We start from the raw sequence: 20010 nt of genomic DNA, 5'->3' as shown, positions 1-20010 counted from the left end.
TTGTTTCCATTACCTCTGGTCCACCCCCTTACATACGATATGTTTTTGCACATTCTTTAAAACGAAATCATACGTAGGACACATTCTTTCAATCTGTCATTATGTTTTGCATAGAGTGTCTGTTGTATAGGGTAAACAAGTCAAGTACGTTTTTACTATTGCAAGAGTATGGTTAAACTGTGTGAGTGATCGACGAAAGTCTGTATTCAAAGATAAAGAAGCTGTGAAATGTCTATCATCTCTTCACGATAAATGTTTTGTTGTTCCTGCGGACAAAGCTTCAAATAACATTGTTTTTGTATGTAAATCGTACGACTACGAGTGTCTTGTAAAAGAATTAAGAATAAATTAGCACTTATGTAATCCCACATACAAAACATACCATTTGGATAGGATGAGATTTGTCCAAATCATAGGTCCTTCAGGGCTTCAATAAACATTACATTGAACAGCAAATCTGAGTACTTACCTTATTTGAATTGGATACTTTAGCTTCACAAAATTCGGTACAAGCAATGGTACATTGCAGGCTTATCTGTATATTCTACAAAGGAATTGTCCATAAGATTAACCAAAATTCTGTCCACAGTGAAAGATGGTCTTCAGAAATACCGTCAAACTGTTTACTCGCATAGTGGTATTAACAATATGTGGATTATGAAAACTCTGGATAACTTTAAATCTCAATCTTCCTCTGAAATTAATTATATCAAACCTTTAATTGTTTAACCCTTTACACCACCATTCCCCATGTGAAATTGAAAATCGTCTGAAAGAAAAAAAAACCACAATGCTTTTCAATATACAAATGGTAAAAATTGCTTTGAGATACCAGACAGTATATTTTTTAACAGTGAACAAAAAGTTAAAACATGCAACACCGAGGAAAAAGTGATCAGTTTGCTGGAGTGTCTATTTGACAACATTTTTGTTGAATTTGGTGGTAGAATTTTTCAAGAAATTGTCAGCATTCCCAGGGAAACGACCTGTGTGCCTCTTCTTATTTTCATATGAGTCGGAGTTCCTTCAGACACTTGTCAAAAACAAGAAGACCAAAAAAGTCAGATCATTTAATTTCACATTCAGCATATTCAGATATATTGATGATGTTCTTTCAATAAACATCTGTTCTGATTGGGTTCCATTAATATATCCTTCAGAACTAGAAATTAAAGAAAAGACAGACACGGCTTCCTCCGTTTCGTTTTCATACTTATACCTCGAATTTGACATAAGCAGTCATCTTAGTACCAGAGTCTCTGACAAACGACACGATTTTAATTTTGAAATTATAAATTTCCTCCACCTTAGCAGGTTGGTTTTCCTGTTTAAAAAGGTTTACATTAGTCATGTTGGGGCCCTTTATAGCTTGCTGTTCGGTGTTAGTCAAGGCTCCGTGTTGAAGGTCGTACTTTGACCTACAATTGTTAACTATCTATACAATGTGACTTGGATAGAGAGTTGTCTCATTGGCATTGATACCACATCTTCTTATTTATACTTGATACACAAACTGTCTTTATGTTTAGACAATGCCCGTTTTTAGCAGATTTGTATTTCAGATGCATGTACATCAATGAGTTGTCGTGAGGTAAACAAATTGAATGTAGTTAACAGATCGAAAGCGTGCATGTTTTTCATAAGGTGCCTTCTTTGCAACTACTTGGAGTATAGATACCAAATCCTGTTCGATGTTTACAATATGAGGCTTTCAAAACGAATGCAGCACACACAGGAGTTACATATATACTCTAAGTATTTAGATTGAAAGTAATCGGTAAAGAAATTTAACATTATTGTTCCGTCGTTTATAGATCGTTTTATTACACTTTTTTGCTCTCTTCATTTCCTTTTATGGGTTTAATTTTTCTTTTGATACTCTATTTATAAGATATGATTTGTCCAATTCTCTAACGGTTTACGAGGCAAACATATCCCAATGTCTGCTTATATCCCAAGACTGCAGGATACACACATCTTTCCTAGAATAACTTGTTCGATTAACTGTATTCGACATCAAAAAGTATCTACTGGTTTGAGCATTCACTTTGAAATTGGAAATAAGAATGTTTTTAATCACTTTTCATGTGAACGTGCATACATGATTATTCCTTAGGAACTGGTGAATGGTTCAACCGCTGAGATATAAATTAAAAGCTTTTTTATCTTAAGGAAAAAACACCAACAGTTACGAGATTATACGGCCACTGTTTTCTGGCATGTAGCTATTGTATAAGTGTACGTAGTTCGTATTATCACTACGCACTTGTATTGCGTTGCATATGTATATAGATTGCATGCATGATTGAACATTTCTTTATTTTTCATTAATTTGAGGATGTAGCCGTCCAGTGAAAACCAGTTTCATCTTCAACAGAACCTAAACAACTAGACCGGAACTAGCTTATTCGGTTAATGGGTGGAAAACATAAATGCTGCAAAAAGTTTTACCAACTTTAGAACAATTTCTCGTGGATCATCATCGTGATAATTGTTTATTTGATAACTAAAATGAGATAACATTATTATGTCAAACTCATATATATTTAATTTGGATTAGATTGTCATATTGTACTTTGATTGAATAACTTCATCTACGCTAGTAAACTGTTTGAACTAAATCGACCATTCTTATCAGAACATCTATTTAAAGAGTGCACAAAACAGTATTTAGTCATATTCAACATTCTGTTAATTTTCAGATTTATCTTTTGTGTTAAATTCAGTGATGTTATGTTCAGACTAATCACTTGCAGACAATAAGGAAAAACAAACGTATTGAATTGAATGAAGGGTCATTGAATAGTTCTGTATTGATCGCAATTTGAACTGTATTGAATCTACAGGGTAAACATTTCAAACTAGCTCGAACGGTATCGGTATAAATATATACCTTACTCAAAACTACGAATTATATTATCATTTTATCATAGTGCAGTTACTCGTAGAAATAACATTATAAAGTACTTAACATTTGTTTTATGTCATTCTTTGAAAATACTCTTAACGAATATTTTAAAATTGATTTTTATGAATATTTGAATTTACTAGATGCTGTATATTAAAATATATTAAGTGTCTTAGTTTATGAGCTTGACCTTGTGTCCCATCGTAAACACATTAAATAAACTTCGAGTTTTGCCTCATCAATTGTCTTCGTCTTTAGATTTTTTGTAATTTTTATTATACTGTTGTTTTTTCCGCCTCTTTTTCAATCCAACATTACAGACGTTATAATTTTCGTCCAGTAGTGTATGCAGCACAAGGAGCGGACTAATAGCAGATTCACTATTTGCTCTACATGCTATACTGATATACATTTTGAGACTAGCTTTACCGAACAAGTACTGTAATTAAGTAGGTTAAACAAAATATATATGTACTGGATTGATGATACAGTCATTTCTGGTATGATGATGCCGTAATTTTTAAACAATTTCACATATAGAAATCCCCTTTTTTATTCAAACTGTCTTCTGGTCGTCAGTTATTTGTCAGTTATAGGGTATCCGAAGTAGTGTATGTTGAAATGAATTAGCACAAACAAAAGGCTTTCAGAAATCTATTTTACATTTTACACATTTTACAGCAAATATTTTTTATATTACATAATATTTATCTAGGATTAAATGAATGATAAAGGGAATATAAGTTAAATGTTTATATTTTTGTAAAAATGTGAATTTCATTTCAAAAGCTGCGTTTACTTTTTATAATGATAGATCCTGTGCGTACATCATTAACAGGAATTCTAATATGACGTGCTTCTTTAGCTTTGTAAACAAACCCATGCTCGAAATCCAATTATATTTGTTTGCACATGCGAATATTGACTACTGCAGAAAAATGAATTTTATCAAATTGGCATGCATTTAATATAATTCATTAACTTAAAATACTTTTAAACTATTAACTGATGCACCTTTTGCTACTAATACTTTTACAATGACAACAATTTGTTACAATTCGCAATTGACATATTTGACCTAGATACAGCAACGTTCATGTTGAATGGTCAGAACCCCTCCCTCTGAAAAACACATTGCATATATCGTCTGCTTGTTTACAAACAAAATGGAATACGCACGGACAATACCGTTGCAAATTGGGCTAAAAGTAGATCACAGAGGGCAACTTTATAAGATTGTAGACCACCACAGACAATACAATTCTGTTGTTCAATATGTAATTCAGTCTTTGTCATCTGGACAGACCAAGAGAGTATTTAGGCATGAAATTTGCGATGCCTCTGTCACTTCAATGTTTAATCGCCTCACAGAAGAAACCATATTCCAGTTTGAGCATGAGAGTTCACAATCAGATGACGAACTATCATCAATAACTTTCACTCAAGGTGTACCTGAACCAGTGGTAGAACCAGAACCAGTGTTAGAACCAGAACCATTGTTAGAACCAGAACCACCCCTAAAGAAACCAAGGTTCAAAGAAATGCCAAGCAGAGAGCACATAGATATGTTGGCTCAGGCCAGAGTGGAAGAGACAACTAAGCAACAAACTGATTGGGGAGTGCGCCTTTTCAGAGGTAAAAAAAATTACTTGTACACAACAATATACTATCATCGTATTATGGGTTTTCCTGCTATTGAAAAAGCATGCATATAACAATTTCATTCGAAGTACGAAAGATATGATCTGACGATAAATAAAGTACAGGTTATTAATACTGTAGTACTGAAATGACAAAATTGTTTCATATATAATAAAATGGATTGACCCTAGCAGGGAATCGAACCCCATTCTCCTATTAAAAAAATAGGCGTAATTACCAATATACCACCAAGGTTTTCAATCCATTTACAAATGCAACAAGAAGGTCATTCAGTTTAAATTTTAATCTTCATAAAAAAACAAATCATGAACTAAAAATATATGCATGATCATTGCATGTCGTGTGTATAGTACTACAACAAGACTATTCAGGAAGCTCAAATTTAAGATGAATATTGTGAATTTCAAGACAATGATCCAATGACGTAAAAAATATGCTTATCTTAAACCTCTGACTACACCACACATTAATAAGACCTTTATTTTTTAATTTGTTAGCTTACATTTTTTCAACCTGAAAATATTTGTATATATAAGTATTTTAGTATTTAAGTTCACAAAGCTTGGAAGTCCCTTGTACACGTGTATGTATCAACCTAATATCTAGTAAAAAATAAGCATGAAATTTCAAATTTTATTTATGAAAGTGTTGACAAAAATTTGGTCTGCGAATCAGTTAACCGATAAAATAAAATAAAGAATAATGGCCTTAAAACATCATTCATTTCCAAATTTGCATATTACAAAAGTGAATATTTACATTAACTCTAATAGTAAAATAATTTTAAAATTATAATTTCAGGATGGTTGACAGAAAACCAATACAATGACAAATTTGAGGAACTTGAAAGCTCCATATTAAACGACAGATCAAGCTTTTTCTACCAAAGCCTGCAAACAAAGAAAGGAACAGATTATTCCAAATCTGCATTAGTTGGAATACGTGCAGCAATATCCCGTCATCTCACAAGTCCACCATTTAACCGTAATGTTAATTTAATGAAAGATAATGCCTTTATGACATCTAATCATGTAATAACGGGAATGATTAAAACCCTCAAGAGAGCCGGCAAAGATGTTACGGTGCACAAAAAACCTGTAGCTGAAGGAGACGTACAGCGTTTGTATTCCAGTGGGCTTTTTAACACAGATTCACCAGTAACACTACAAAATAAAGTTTTCTGGGACTTGATGTTAAATTTTGGTAGATGAGGACAGGAGGGGCTAAACAGCTTGAAAAAGTCATCTTTTGGAAAGTTCAAAGATGACAAGGGTCATACTTACTACAACATGACATATAACGAAGCCAATAAAACTCACAATGGAGTTGATTCCCATGAAAACCGTCAAGAGGTCCGTATGTATGAAAAATTAGAAGATATAATCTGTCCAGTGGCAAGTTTGGATTTTTATTTATCTAAATTGAGTCCTAAATGTAATGCATTGTTTCGGCAGCCATTGCTTTATCCAAAACCAAATTGCTGGTATGCTAATCAAGCAATGGGGAAAAACAAATTGAGTCAAATGATGCCATGGATTTCAAATGAATCGGGCCTTTCCTACAGATACACCAATCATTGTATTAAAGCTACCGTTGGTACTGGACTGAAACGCGCCGGGGTCGATGATTTAACTATCATGTCAGTAACGGGTCATAGAAACATTAAATCGTTAGAAAGTTACGTTCCTGGACCATCAGATGCACAAAGGCGTGCCCTTTCATCAACTTTACAGGGTGTAGCTACCGCAAGTTATGCCAATTGCAATGAATCCGTGTCAAAGGGCCCCTCCTGCTAAGTCGCGAATGTCAGTACTACTTTGTCAAGGAATCCTCTATCAGATATGAACCTATTCACCAATGCTACAATTTCCGGCGGCACATTTACGATTAATTTAGTAAATAAAGACTTACCTGATTCCCCGTGTGCGTCCACCGCCATTGACAACTGACTTGTAAATGTGTGTTACAGAAATTGACCTCCAAAGTAGAAGACGTTCAATTATAACTTTTCTGTTATATAGTGACACGAATATTGTTCTTGTTAATAAATTTGTTAATTTCTGTTTCAATTTTGAATTTTAGATTTACAACTTTGCGAAATTAAACTGGTTTGAACTATTTAGATAAAAACTGACAGGGAGGTTCATGGAAGAGCCTACACAAACGCTCTACACTTATACACATCGAACATAGAAATTACCGTAATTGTCCTAATCAGAATTGAAATAATTGATACAAGCTATACTTTATTGTAGTTTTAACATGGGTAGGCATCGCTATCGTTCGAGCAAAAATAATCACGAATATAATGCCTACCCATGTTAAAACTACAATAAAGCATAGCTTGCATCAATTATTTCTTAATTCGGAAGCAACAAAGTACGCAGAAAATTAATATTTTTCTACTTACTTAGTCTCAAATGTATAAAAAAAATTGTATTTGGAAGATCGACTTTTTATATCAAGACTACAATTCATATGTCGGCTTATAGTTACGATACTGTTGTCAGGTCATTAAAGATTGCATATTTTGGCTTTAATATTAATTCACTTATAGGGTTTTTGCATCGGAACTAAACCCATATATTTTATGACGGTATAATACTAAACCCCTAACAGGAGGGATTGTTCCTGATCTTCATATGATGAAGACATAATCTGTTAATCAGATTAATTGAGGTCTGGAGTTGGCATGTCAGTAACTGCTAGTAGTCTGTTGTTATTTATGTATTATTGTCATTTTGTTTATTTTCTTTTGTTTCCTATTCTGACATCGGACTCGGACTTCTCCTACACTGATTTTTACTGTACGTACTGTTGTGTGTTTGTTTTTTTCTACATTGGCTAGAGGTATAGGGGGAGGGTTGAGATCTCAAAAAACATGTTTTACTCCGCCGCATTTTTGCGCCTGTCCCAAGTCAGGAGCCTCTGGCCTTTGTTAGTCTTGTATCAATTTAATTTTAGTTTCCTGTGTATAATTTGGAGTTTAGTATGACGTCCATTATCACTGAACTAGTATACACATTTGTTTAGGGGCCAGCTGAAGGACGCCTTCGGGTGCGGGAGTTTCTCGCTGCATTGAAGAACCATTGTTGGCCTTCGGCTGTTGTCTGCTCTATGGTTGGGTTGTTGTCTCTTTGACACATTCCCCATTTACATTCTCAATTTTATATTGGATTAAATTGTTAGTTGCAGATAGAGACCATTAGATTTGTGACGACAGTATAAGCATGCCTTCTTGTTATATTGAAAAATATAAACAATGAATATACGACGAATTAAACTAGTGAACTACAATACCTTATGAACTATGTTTACTGTCTCAACTTGACATGTGAATTCTGATAGATAATATAACAAAATTGATTTGCTCCCGGAATCTCAAATTACTCGGTGTTCTTTTTTTTTTTTTTGGGAGGGGGAAGGGGGGGGGGTTGTTTATAAATGAGTGAAATACAAAATGTACAACACAATTTATCATTCCAATATTAATGCTCATCTTAAATAAATTGTCTTCGGACATCTTTTAAAAACTGTTATTTAAGGCGATAATTATCAACCAATGTTCAAATTTCGGAAATCGATTATGACATTGTTTGAGATGATACTAGAGATACATATTAGATTCGGAGTTGTGTCCTTGAAAATATCCGATTAACACAGTCTTTTTTATCCTGGGCTGCGTGTCATCCAGTATATAAGTTTAAATTTTAGTTTTCTCTTTTGAAATACCGTACTCTACATCTTACTTAACGGTAAGAAATTTGCTCATTGTTGAAGCCCGGGTTAAATCGTGTTATTCTTGTAACATCGATATATTCTGATTTTCTGTTGCTTAACTTGTATAGTAGACTCTTAATATATATTGTTAATATGTCTGGTTTTTCGACGCGTAGGTTTATTTCGTGATTAGTTGTAGCTATCTGGTATCATGCTTTAGGATAAACCACAAATGGTGAAAAATGAAAACAACACTTGATCAATTTCATGCGTCCATACTGCTTTCTGCATTTACCTTCATCAGTAACGGACAAAGAAGAATATTTGAAAGCCAAGTATGTATAAGAAACCGAAACAGTTGACGAGCTTTATGGCAAAAACAGGAACTAAACATATAGCCAAATTCATTTAAAGACAACTTTGCATGACGGAATTGAAACGTTACTTTCTTAATAATTTCAAATTTTTCAAATGGATAATTTGAGAAAGGTTTGTTATAAAGTATGTCAGTACCGAAGTACTGAATACTAAGCTAATGTTACCATCGGGGACTGGTAGTGTACCAGCAACGGTTTCGACCAAGTGCTGTAGAAAATGAAAGCAACACCGAATGGCTTTTCTATATCAACCTTTATCCTGACGCTTAAAGCCGAATATTTGAAAGCTGAGGAAGTGAACAAAAAATGGTGAAGTCCTATATAATCAAAACAGATCTAAGATAATAGTTAAATTGCACTTTATAAACCAGTGACTGTAAATAAATTTTCCGTCCAAACCCCGACTAAAACCGAAGTTTCCATATAACCCTTATGTTTTCCATATCTATCATTTTCACGGTTTCGACACACACACACACACACACACACACACACATTATACGAATTGTGATATCATGAATTCATTTAACTTTTTACAAGCTGATTTTTTTTTTTTTGGTTAGAAGGAAGAAAATAACAAGGAGGCAGTCTCAAACCACAGCCGAAGAAATGACTATAGCGAAAAAGTAGGAATAACAGTCCTTTAAACACTATACCGAAATGTACGAGCACTAACTAAAGCCATTGTTGATCTAAATTACTTTAAAAGGTTATTCAATATTCCCAAATATTAATTTCCAGTCATATTTGATAAAACAACTAACAAATTATGTAAAAGTGTGCTAACATAAAAAAAAAAAGCCGGCGTTGTGATTGTAAAATGTGAGGTGCAAACAGTATTAAAATATTGAACCAGGATACACTTCTTAATCTTTTTATTTTCGACATCGAAAAAAAATATGTATACTGTACTAGTATATACCATGTTTATTTCTTAAAGTATCTTCATTACCACTTTTTCCAAATATGGTAAGTTATTAACTCCTGATATTGACAACAATCGATGTGTTTTATAAACACAAGAGCAAAAGTTACATAAGATTGATTGATTAATTGATATAGTTTAACTGCACTTTCAGTACTATTGTTCTATTCCGTGGCGGTCATATGTTATTGATGGAGGAAGCTAGAGTAAACGGAGAGAACCACTGATCATCAGTAGAAAAACTGATAATCCTTGTCAATTAAGATTTGAATCGAACGCACCTGCCACGTGAGGGATTCGAACTCACAACCTCAGTGTTGACAGTCTAGTGATAAAGTAGTTTGACTACTTAGACCACTCGGTCATTAGAAGGCAGATTACTGACCAATATTATACCAATTGCAGTTTAAAATGATTGAAAAGATTCCTTGACCTATAAACGATAAATTCATTTCATTTTTAGCATATAAATATACCTGACGAAGTATTGTTTTAAGGCAATTTGATCATTTTAGGTTTTTTCAAGAATTACAATTTTCTGTAAATATTGCGCAATCAACACTTTAATTTCCATTATTGTCACTCGCTTATTAATATATGACGCCCCTCTTTTCTTATTTTTTTCCTTGAAAATACCATGGTACATCAGATTCAACCGGATGAACAGGTCGTTTATACATTAATTTTTAGTGTACCATACAAATTTGTACATATTTTTCAGCAGAACTATTGTAATTGCGCCATAGCAACTATTTTTTTTCAAGAAGCAATGACAATTGTTATATTTAGTTTTGATATTTTGAATCAAAACAGATACAATACTATAAGATGCATGATGTAACATATACCAAACTCGAGGAAGATGTCAACGATAGGAAAACGCTCAATATTATTAATTAACACATCTGTAATATTCAAGAGAATTGTGTAACCTATTTAACTTCGAGAGGCCTTTGTAGAATAAAATAAATCCCTCTTATGGCGAAATCGCTCATTATTGTATGTTTACACAGGTTTGGCTAATACATTCCAACTATCATACAAGTTGGAGGTTTAGCTAGCTTCAGATCCAGATTCAACCCACCATTTTATTTGGAAAATGCCTGTACCAAGTCAGGAATATGACAGTTATTTGTCAATGTTCCGTTGATTGATAGTGATTGATTTTGTCAGTTTTTATAGACTTCCCCTTTTTGAATTTACCTTTGAATTCGGTATTTTTGTTATACTCTTTTCCATAGAGATTACATATATATGAGCAATAGCAATATGAGATTAAGTTCGAGTTCATACTACTGCTATTATAATATAGAGAGGGAAATTAAGGGACTTTCTTAATAAATTATCTGAACTTTGGCTGGCATATTTCATGGCTATTTTATCCTTTCCATTTATTCATGAATAGTTTAACCAAATTTGTTTTCGACAGGAATGCTTAAAAAATAATACAAAAATCGACAGATGTCTACGATAAAGGTAACGTACATGCAATTATAACATAAACTGAATGCAAATTTGAAATCGAAACAAAAATTTTGGATTGGAAAATTCTTTGTTCGGTTACATTTATTGTATCCAAATACATAATCAAATTGAAAGTAAGTTTTGACAGTATTAGCACAATCACAAAAAGGCAAAGTAAAAATAAAATATTTTTCAAAAAAGGTTTTAGAAAATAACCTAGATTTACAATAATCCTTTTGAGAAAGACAGCAGCTGGTATTGAGTACCGGGTTGAAGCATTTATTAAATACCGCGCAGGAAAATGCCAACCTGATGGAACGCATAGCAACTGTTGTACTTATATCGAAACTATGGATAACAGCTCTACCATCACATGCATTTAGATACATTGTTGTTTTCTCAATTTCTGAGCTTGTTTATGTTTGCAAATAACCGTTATTAGTAAAGCGTTTGTTAACAATAAATATATATATTAACAAAAGAAAACTGTCCGTGGTATTGAATAGCCTGACCAGACATTCAAATGGGGATGGCACACCTTTTTACCTTCACATACATGTATAAATATATTTTGAACAGATAACTTTAAAATCACCGTGTAGAACGCACCACATATGGGGTGTATGTTGCCTTAAACATACAATCGAGGTAAACAAATATGAAAAAGGTACATAATTCTTTTTTTTTTTTTTTTTGGTAAATTCTAGTTCACAGATCAGTTATCAATCGTCTTTAGTTATAAGATGTTGTTTCTAGTACACAAAAAATGCTCCCCTAATTTGTTTTTGTCAAAGATTTTGGGACTTTTAGAAGTTAGGTGCTGGTTATAGTTATAGTTAAGTACATTGGTGGGTGATGAAACTGGTGTATGATTGAGATCATGATTGCCTTCCCCTATGGACACCACTGGACAACTATGTTAAAAAAAAGTAACACTATTTTACTCAAATTGTGAAACACTTCCACTGGTTCCGGTAATGTTATGCTTTGTAAATAAGGTAAAATAGTTAAACACGTATTTTCATGGCAGACGTTGGCATTTATAGATGTACCCATTTCAGATTGATGAAGTCAAATTCTGAGTATTTTAATTGAATATAGGATAAGGATGTATCTATTTGTTCTAATAACGATCAGCTACATTATCTATATTGCCTTTTTCGGTAGTATATATGTAACCAATGTACCTGTTCTGTAGTATTTATTTAGAATCGGAACATTGGTTAATGCTGAAATTGGTGTACATGTATGATTGAGATCATGATTGCTTTCCCCATGGATACCACTGAACAACTATGTAAAAAAACAGTAACGCTATTTCACTCAAAAACGTTTAATATGGTAGAACTATTGCTCTAGTAAAATTGCAATAGAGCACTCAGAAATGATTACTATTTCACAGTATTTTAAACTGTGAGGAATGTCCATCGATTGAATCATCAATAACAATAATACTATTGACTTTACCTTTATTCCGTCTAAACAACAACATAGTAAGAATAAAACGTCGATATGTTTAAATGTGGTCCTATTTCAACCTTTTGATCTTTTTAATCAAATCGCATTATCATAACGTGTTTATTATTAACGCTCGTTTCAATGGAACAACTAAAAGGTTTTGACCCTGACAGTGTATAGGATATTTATTGGACATCTGCATACAATCATCAATAACAATAATACTATTGACTTTACCTTTATTCCGTCTAAACAACATAGTAAGAATAAAACGTACAATATGTTTAAATGTGGTCCTATTTCAACCTTTTGATCTTTTTAATCAAATCGCATTATCATAACGTGTTTATTATTAACGCTCGTTTCAATGGAGCAACTAAAAGGTTTTGACCCTGACAGTGTATAGGATATTTATTGGTCATCTGCATACATACATTACTGTGTTGACATATTAAATTTATTCATATATTTGTTAAATCAACACAATGATAAAATTTTATTAATTTAATGTTATAACATTGATCTCATTTTTAACAGAACATTTATCTTACACTGACAGCTTGAGAAAATAGGTAAAACCTATCATTGAGTCAATACTACAATGTTACTTGGTCTTGAGTTATAGATTATAACGTTGTGTATCAGTTGTTTTTCCTTTATTTTTCTTTGTACTATCATTTTCCTTTTGGTCTTATGACTCTGATTGTGGCTCGGTATTTGTGCATCTAGCTTTCGGATTTTTGGCCTAATGTGTTCCTGATACAGGTGGATCCACAGGTGCGATTCACACGCATTTTGTGTTTATAGAGTTTTTCGTTTCAATATCATTGTATTGATATTTCCATTATTTTGAACTTCATCGGGAAAATGTATCTTACATTGTGCTTTACTATACTGTGTGTACTACCAAGAACAACAAACAATTGTCGCTCCTTTGTCAGCTTTATTTGCATGTTTGTTTGAGTTTTAATTTCAATTGTGTTGTATGACTGTGATCTATGTTTACACAGTGTTTTGCTGATAGATCCATAGTTTTGTCACGTTAACCAATTATGTATGTTTGGGCTGCTCAACTTATATTGTCAATGTAACGGAACTAGAAACAATTGTTATACAAATAGGAGGTCTACCTAGTTATTAAACTAAGTTTTACCCATTTTCTTCTGAAAATGCCTGTTCATAGTTCATTCTTTCTGTTGGTCCATATAGTCGAGCGTTTGATTTATAATGTTTTGTGGATTTTCCCGTTTTGCAATGTTTTTCTTTTTAAATACTTTTTTTTGACATTATACGTGTTTTCAATTTAGAGAACCTATTTGCTCCGTTTGGATATATTTGGAATATCATAAATGTTTAAGGCAGAAGACATTTCTAAACTGTTTATAAAACAAATTAAAAGTAAGAACAAAATGTTGGATGAGACTGTGGTAAATTGCCGATGTATTTGACAAACTTAAGAAGTTGAAAAAATATTTCAGCATATTTGTTCTGCATATCTATAAAGGGATCAGTATTCTCATATTACACTGATCGTTAGTCTTCGAGATAGTTATAATACTATCAGTACTCTCATTAGTGTGCGGCTATCAAAAAATGTGTTCGATTCCAAGTTGTTTTTTTTCAAATCAAATTTATTACAAAATGTGTGGTATGATTGCGAAAACGCTTCTAAGATACCAAGCTTATACATTGGTACTCCAGACGTACAAATGTCTACACAATACTCTAAATTATAGATCGAATCAATACAGCTGGAAGTCAAAATCAAGTACAAAGTCAAAGAGCATTATAAAACCGAAAATCTCGAAAAGTTGCGCCAATACACTTTAGGCTTTATATGCTTGAATGTTGAACACCCTTATTGTTTCAAACATTTCAACATACAAATACGACGACTCTTAACTTGAAGAGTCAGGCGTATGCCATTATGTTTCACAGTACGGCCTTTAACAGTGAGCAAAACTCATACCGTATTGCAAGCTGTAAAAGGTACTGACATAAAACAAGGTTAACAATGCAAACGAGAAAACAAAAGACCTGCATTATGCGCTAAACAAAAAGCGAACACAGATATGACAGACAAAAACTGACTCTCAGGTTTCTGACTTGGGACAAAGACGTAGAGATAGTGGCAGGAATAACCATATTTGCCAGCATTCAAGCACCTCCCTCACTAACTTTTATTTAGTTAAAAACAAGACGGTATAAACAGTCTGAGAAAAAACATGACATTGTGCCAAGGTCTCTCGTCTTTAGATTTTTAATTTACATGATAAAAAATGATTGCAGAAATCTGTTCTTGTATTGTAAAACACGATGCATAGATTCGTACAGAGATTATATGCCACCAAGAAAGACAATGCCTGCTAAACAATATAACGGGAAGTGTAGATACGGCAATAAAAACGTCTAATATTTTCTTAAATCTTATCAAATATTCTTTCAGCTTAAATAAAAGTATCGTTTGACGCATTTTTCAATAGAAACTTCCTGTGTTTGTTCATTACGCTATGTGTCACCACAACAGAATGTCTACTTTGGGTTTTATCTTATGTTTGCTGATTTATTACAAAATTGATTGTAAGTATAAACCATTTTCTTATTTTAAAGGGACAATTTTTTTAACATCCCAGTACTGTAATAATTGCACTTCATTCAGTAAAACAGAGTTAAATTATATTTAAATTGTGTATTACCTAATTCTTAGACTTCCGCTTTGTGTAAAAGGTTTGTAGACTGTCGTTTGTCTTTTCGGATTTTTAATCTGGCGATTCCATTCATTTGTTTATTTAAATTTTGCTCAATTGTCCATGCGCTATCTTCTTCTTCTTTTGTTGAGAATTGCTTGAGCTGTATATAAATTTTATTGTATAGTTCAACTTTATCATGTTTATGTAGCATGCTATTTTATGAGCAAATATATCTGCTGAAGTAAACGTGCAATTGGAGAAGAATAGGATATTTGACTTTTGTTTGTAGGTAAATACATATCCTGAAATGTTTCTGCCTGTGGTTGTTTTTGTTTGTTCGTCGTTGTTGTTAGATATAAGAAGATGTGGTATGAGTGCCGTTGTTTATTACATACTTATTTGAAAGCAAGACAAGATTGTTGGGAAAACTTAGAATCAATTTTAGCTGAAAATATCAAAAGGTTATAAGATTTATTGATTGGGTGTATCAATTCCAACATATGTGAGCAGCTACATGACCAACAAGTATCAAGACCCCTTAAGAGATATCCAAATTCAGCTTACGTCAATTTTGACTTACGGAGATGAAATGTTAGTTTTTTAATAAGATATATAATAAAAATATTATGAAAATATCGTAACAAAAAAGATATAATTACAAACGATTAGAGCACCTTCAATCTTACCATGAACATTAACAAAAATTGACTGTTAAATTTCCATGGAACATTCAATTTCGACAAAGGAGAAGAAGTTGAACTGAACACTTTCTCAGAATGGGTTAAAACAATCAGGTCTCTGATAAACGTCGAATCCAAAAGTTAAAAACTGTGTAAATGATCGACCAGACACAAAGTAGCTGTGAAATGTCTATTATCTCTTTTCGATTTATATGTTGTTGTTCCTGTAGCAAAGCTTCAAATAATACTGCTTTTCTATTTAAATAGTACTACTACGAGTGTATTGTAAAAGCATTAGGAATAAATGAGCACTCAGATAATCCTAAGATACAGAAACATATTATTTGACAAGAATGAGATTCTGCCGTATCATAAGTCCTTCATGGTTTCAATGAACATTACATAGGACAGGACAGCAAGTATGAGGACTTATCTTGTTTGTATTGGATACCTAAGTTTAACAAATTCCATACAAAAAAGGTACATTGCCGGCTTATCTGCATGGTCTACAAAGGAAGTGTCCATTAGATTGACAAAAATTCTGTCCGCAGTGAAAGAAGGTCTGTGAAACTGTTTACTCGCGTAGTGGTATTGACCATATATGGATTCTAAAAAAACTCTAAAGAACTTCTGGATAACTTTAAATCTCGATCTTTCTCTGAAATGAATTCTATCAAAACTTTTCAATCCTTTATAACACAATTTCTCCTTGTGAAATTGAAAAATCGTCTAAAAGAAATAATCCATAATACTTTTCAATATAAAAATGGTACCATACGCTATAAATGTATTGCCTTGAGATACCATAAGGCATATTTTGTTAAAATGTGAACAACAACAAAAGGTAAAACATGCTACACCAAGTAACAAGTGATCAGTATGCTGGAGTTTCTTATGACAACATATATATTGAATTTGGAGGTAGACTTTTTCAAACAAATGTTTGGCATTCCTATGGGAACGAACAGTGCGCCTCTCCTTCCTTATCTCCTTTTATTTTCATATGAGTCGGAGTTCTTTCAGACACTCGTCAAAAACAAAAAGATCAAAAAAGTCAGATCATTAAATTTCACATTCAGATATATTGATGATGTTCTTTCCATTAACACTCCAGACTTTTCTGATCGGGTTCCATTAATATATCAACCAGAACTAGGAATTAAAGAAAAAACAGACACAGCTTCCTCCGCCTCATTTTTAGGCTAATACCTCGAATTTGACAGAAGCGGTCATCTCAATACCAGAATTTATGATAAGGAGACGATTTTTTGATAGAGCTTTCAGCTGCTACTCAGATTTAATAAAACGTCACCAGTATCTGAGTAGAAAATTGATGAACCAGGGTTATGTCAAAGAACGTCTCGTCCTTTTTCAAAAAATAAAAGTTCATCGGAAGATACCAAGACCTTGTCGATAAATATTCCGTTTCAACTTCACAAATTATACATGATGGTCTTGAAGTAAAGGTTATAGGTACGTACGTTGTTTATCGTATTAATCACTTGTTATAGTGTTATTTTTATTTGCTTTGTATATTTTAACCTTTACTGTTTAATCCTTTTTGGCGTGGCTCGGTATTTATACATCCAATCATTGTGTAATTGTGCTATGTTTATTTTTTGTATTCTTGTCCCTCGTTATTGCTTATGTGCTTTGTCTCTACAGTGTCAATATGCCATTTTGTTTTTCATTGTTGACATAGTTGTTTGTTTTTATAGTGATTAAGATTATAACACAAATTTATGAAATTTGATGTCTGTTTAATTTGCTCACACTTTGTTCTCAATATAATGAAATTATATGCGACTGTCATACAAGTGAGAGGTTTAGCTAGCTATAAAACTAGGTTTAATCCACATTATTCAACATAAGGAAATGCCTGTACCAAGTCAGGAATGTGACAGTTGTTTTCATTTCGTTTGATGTGTTTGAGCTTTTGATTTTGCCATTTGATAAGGAACTCTCCGTTTTGAATTTTCCTGGGAGTTCGGTATATCAACATTTCATACCGCACATATATATGGGCAGGTTAAATAGATAAATTACCAGTTATGAAAGGACAAAAAACGTATCTTCACAGATTGTTCCTTGATTATGTTGATAACGTATTTATCAGATAATTGAATAAACAGATGGGTGTAGTAGGGATGATATTTAAATATTTGTAAATAAAGAATATTCAAATAAAATGAAATAAAATTTCAGAGAGTATAAATAGATCAATAGGACATAGTATTGCAAACCAATGCAAACTGTGATCTTTGAATTTCAATGAGCGAAATTATACAAAAACGCAGCATTTAAGTGAGGAAAGGATTGTGTAAAACTTCAGTTTCGTTCAAAAACGCCCCATGTAAGGAGAGTGAAAGTGTTCAATTCATTCTGTAAGAAATGCAAACACAGTTTACTGTGCTTCAGTGTAAAAAAAGTTTCATGCACTATACTATACAATTTATTCGTTTTAAATATGACTGAAAAGGAAGATCTTTTTATCGATTTAAAACTTTTTGTTACACAGGAAGAATAAAAAAAACATTAATCGTATCCTGTACTGGTTTCATAACAACATATTTATCCTTCTTTTGAAGTAAAAACAAAATAAATGTTTCCTAGTGAATGTATTGTACATAATAAAATACCCATACATGACGAATGAAGTAATTTATGAGATCTATTTAAAATACACTAAACATTAAAAGATATAACACACAGTACATGTATGGCATACATTCCTAATACAGATTAATATAATAACAATGTGAGACGAAAGTAAAGGTTTAATATGTTAGTGCAATCAGAAATGTATGTTTTATAAAAAAAAATATAAGCCACTTGGCAGTCACAACTTGTACAGTAAATCCAAATACTATGATTGTGTCTTGATATTTCGTTGGGTTTTTTCAAAAGGAAGATGATACTGTAAATTCAGAAATTTTTTTGATGTTTTATTATTTCGAAAATTGCGACGGGATAGGTTTCCCAAAAATGTGATTTCGTATTTCTAATTTCTTAGCATTATTCATATGGATCATTTCCTGAAACCACTATTATAACTATATCACATTTCTGTCTTCTGTTTAATAATTTCAATACTAAGCACATTCAATAATTCTGACATCACACTTAATTTCGCCTTGTCATATGTCGGCATTTTGGAACAATAATAAACGAAGGTATACGGCTTATCGTATTGTATGCAAGACACGTATTACGGCTATGTGATACTTCTATTGTCGCTGGAAACAAATCAGTCGAAAAGCTGAATAGATACGAAGTTAAAGAAAGTTGAAACTTTTCAACTTTACTGAAACTCATTTTTCCATAAAATCGTGGACAGGGGGGAAGCTCAGGAGTTTTGTTAGGGGATCTCTTTGACGTACGAACTTTCAAAATTTAAGATTTCAAAATTGTACTTTTATAAAGTTCAAGGAAATAGTTCAAAAGCCAATGGTCATAGCAATAATCCAATTACATACCTCTTGAAATGTCTGCGAGCGAAATTGTCATCGATTACATAAGAATCTCGGTAAACATTATGATGCATGTGTATTGGTGCTTATCGTTTGTTCCTGACACATTGCTTCACGTAAAAATGTTTCAGTAACCCGCGCTCACTATTTTCGCGTTCTCATTTGGAACTGGTTACACTCATCGTCGTGACAACTATAAGAATCGCAAGGCTGTTTGGATAGACACATATAAAGAAAATAAAATCAGATTAGATTAATTGACTTAATATATTTGAATTGAATGTAGATAAATTGAGGTAAATATTTTATTCGTTCAAGATTTGTTTTAGTTAATTGTGGTTTACTTTGTTGTTTACTTTGGCATTTTCTACGGGGGGGAGGGGGGGGTCTCATCATATACGAAGGTATATACATATGTGCCGCTAGAATGGGTCCCTTTTTTGATACGTCAAATATATCAATTGGGTGCAATTTTACCGAGGAAATATATCAATAGGTAGTAATTGACCAAAGTGTTTTTAATATATAATAAGATTGTATATGCATATAGGTACTATTTGAGCTGATAAATATATGAATGGGTTATGATTTCGCTGTGAAATATATGTATAGGTAGGGATTTCACAATTATTCGATATATGAATGGGGGGTGTTTT

Source organism: Mytilus californianus, unplaced genomic scaffold (genome assembly GCF_021869535.1).
Source record: "Mytilus californianus isolate M0D057914Y unplaced genomic scaffold, xbMytCali1.0.p SCAF_7, whole genome shotgun sequence".
In the NCBI taxonomy this organism is placed as follows: domain Eukaryota; kingdom Metazoa; phylum Mollusca; class Bivalvia; order Mytilida; family Mytilidae; genus Mytilus; species Mytilus californianus.
The sequence above is the reverse complement of the archived record's forward strand: the minus strand, read 5'-3'. Positions refer to the sequence as shown.